Here is a 3,132-nt window from a genome sequence, read left to right as displayed (position 1 = left end):
GCTCATTAAAACTCAGTAGACAAGAAATGAAAGATTTACTAAAGCCACATGAATTAAATCTCCCATTTGGATACAGCTGCATTTCTGCAGTTGTAGCCAGTTGCAGAAATGCTGCAGAAATGCGCTTTGCAGCGGGTCTAGCTCATCATGCAGCCAGGGCCGGTCCAATGTTGAATGAGGCCTTGAGCAGAATTTGATTTAGGAGCCTCTCTTGCTGCTAAGAACATCAGCACCACTAATAGGGTTTCACCATGGATTTAGTGAAGTCTGGGAGAGGGGGCCTAGTTTAATTGACAGAGGAGTCAAATGTAATTGTAGTTTACTAAGATACATTAATGAACAGCTAAAACGCAAAGATTAAACTCATAGCATCAGATTGTTGCTATGCTCAAGCCCAGATTTTAGCATGGGCTTACCCGGGCTGCAGCCTGGGACCCTGGGCTTTGGAGGCCCCGAAAGATGCTTTGGATTTTTGTGATTGAATAAGGTCACAATGCCTTAATTTTATCACTGGCTAAGAGGATTTTGGAGGTGTTGTTGAAAAAATGTCTGATTTGTTCTGACAAACGTCCATCATGAATGCTTGATTATTATTGGTCCAAGTTGGACGCTTCTTAGACATTGGGAAGAGCATCAGGGAAGGGATTTCTCACGATGGCAGATAACGGAATGACAGTGGAGCGCAGGAACAAAAGAAAAAGAAGAGCGACAAAGAGGTGATGAAGAAAATATTCAAGCTAACAGGGTTTTTTAAACCATATTGGACATGGAACAGAACCATCGTCCCTCTCCGGTTCTCAAGACGTTAGCCTTGCTAACCTGGAGCTTCTTTGCCAGGTGCAGTGATGACCACGGATAATCCGCACAGTACTGATCCTGCGCTTTGGGTAAAAACTGATGAGTTTGTGTGAGCTTACTGGGCTGAGCAAGAAGCAGGAAATATGGATGTCAGTTTTATAGCATCGGAACATCTTTACAAACATCAGAAACGATTCTTCTCCAGATCATGTTTTGAAAGCCAGTTCCAAGTGGTGAGTACATCCAAACACAGGCTGAGTTATCCTCCTTCCACCGCAGCTGTGTTCTGTATTTTAAATGATGCTAAAAGTCAGTGATGTCCAGGTGCGAGGTCTTGTTGCTTGGGACAAACTTGCAGCTAGGCAGCAGCGTGATGTCTTGTGTTTATTTCTCATCAATACACCCACAGATCAGCAGTTAGGCTCGGTGGTACAGCATCATCAGAAACTTGAAAAACAACGAAATGGAACAGAACTTACTTCCTCTAGACTAGACTGGACTCGAAACTACACAACCCTACTCATTCGATCACAGGAAAGATCAGATGAGGATCCCGCTCCACCACATGGTGCGCACAGACTTAAAAAACAAGGGAAACAGGTGAAGGCAATAACTAATCAATGGGAAACACATGAGGATAAAGAGATACTGGGGACCAGGGAAATTACATCAAACACAAATAAACCCTAAACATAGCAAGAGAAAACAGTAAAAAGACAGAAAATCCCCCAAACATAATTGACATATTGACAAGTGAGCTTTGAAACTGGTTTTCGTGAGTGGAAAAAAAGCAACAGAACGATTCAAAGAGAAAGAAAACAGCTAAAGTCACAGAAAAGTAATACCTACTCTGCTCGCTTGCGCTCAATGCAAAGTTAAAAAAGCGGAACTAGCTTTAGCCTCCAGCTAGCAGTGCCGGGAGGAACTGTCCTAATCATAAGGCGAAGGGCCGACTGTACAAATTAACTCGAGTGCGTCCTGTCCTGCCCTGACACGCAGGTAAAATCCAGTTTTGGGTCTCAGAGGGGAAATAACCTGACTGTCTGAAGTTGGTAAGGAAATAAACCTGATAATTACAGAGAAAGATACAGTTGATAAAAATTGAAAGAGGGAAGGAGACAGATAAAGATAGAAATGAAGGATTAATAAATACTGTACACAGAGGATGGATAGAGAACATTGACAGACATATTCAAGATGTTCAAGTATTTCTTTAATAACTACTAAGTACATTTTGTTTGTAGTGATGATCTTTACATTCATTAAAGGTGCACCGGTTGCAATTTTCTGGCCGATCTTTAAAAATCTGACTTACTAAAGTTTTTTTGTGCATGTGTGTGCAAAATATTAAAAAAAAGTTGACAATCATGGAGTGACTGTTGTAAATCTTGCATGGAGAGATGACCTGGTGGTTGGGACTGTCCATCAGCCCTCTCTCATGGTGGACAGTGGCTGATTTTTGTGACCTTATAGGTAGATAAGGTTTGTGGATTGGATCGGCTCCACAAGCAAGTCACGGCCAAACACCGACCACCCAAAGGGAAGGAAATCAGGAATATATACTTAATCATCTGTATAACGATGATTAAGTAGGGCCCGTACCTTGGCATAAGCCCAGGGGCCCACACCCTCCTAAGTCTGGCCCTGGCTATGGTACCAAAATAATCTAACTATGAAGATTGTTCTTTCAACTTTTACAAAGTAAACTTGCCAGCTCCTTAAATTCTTAAATTTAAATGTTAAACAATTTATAATCTTTTAATTTATCTATGCTGAAACCATTAAATCAAATTTAAGTGCATTGGTATTCTCTTAGTTCATTTATGCCTAAACGTGATCAGAATTACATTGTGGTTTTAGATCCACTAGCCAATGACTTAATTTGGATTTAACTGATAAAGTGCAAATAACTGATATTTATTTTAATTGTATTGTTTTGACTTGTTTTTAAGATTCTATAATTGTGAGTTTAAGTATTGTCTGCAATGTCTTCCAGTAACATAATTACCCAGTAATATTTTACGTTTCCTGTCAACTTAACATCTTTTAATACAAAACTCCGGTGGACCGCCTCAGTGCCCCGACCACCGGGCTTAAGTTTTCTTGGGGAAACCCCGTCATTCTCACTACTATGTATGCAACTCACTACAAAAATTTTACTTTTGACACAGTTAAACAGTGCATTGTAGCGCTCCTGTCATAACTGAGTAATTTCTTTTACGTCACCAACATCAATAGTAGTTGATAGTGACATTTTGCAGTTATTTTCTTGATTTCTTTCCAAAAGCATTATTTCTCAACTTTCTTGCAAGAGAGTAAGACCTCATAGTATTT

General features: G+C 40.1%; 1 long non-coding RNA gene across 1 annotated transcript in view; it reads right to left on the bottom strand.

The window, feature by feature from the left end:
• Positions 1 to 1,989: 1,989 nt before the first annotated feature.
• The window catches only part of LOC106940517 (uncharacterized), an 8,690-nt gene continuing 7,547 nt past the window's right edge, over positions 1,990 to 3,132 (bottom strand). Inside the window, exon 2 of the long non-coding RNA XR_001423120.1 lies at positions 1,990 to 3,120. This is a non-coding gene — a long non-coding RNA (uncharacterized LOC106940517). The remainder of the gene's footprint in view (positions 3,121 to 3,132) is intronic.

This window comes from Poecilia latipinna, unplaced genomic scaffold (genome assembly GCF_001443285.1).
Source record: "Poecilia latipinna isolate Pla-1442-1.1 unplaced genomic scaffold, P_latipinna-1.0 Scaffold3260, whole genome shotgun sequence".
NCBI lineage: Eukaryota > Metazoa > Chordata > Actinopteri > Cyprinodontiformes > Poeciliidae > Poecilia > Poecilia latipinna.
The sequence above is the reverse complement of the archived record's forward strand: the minus strand, read 5'-3'. Positions and strand labels throughout refer to the sequence as shown.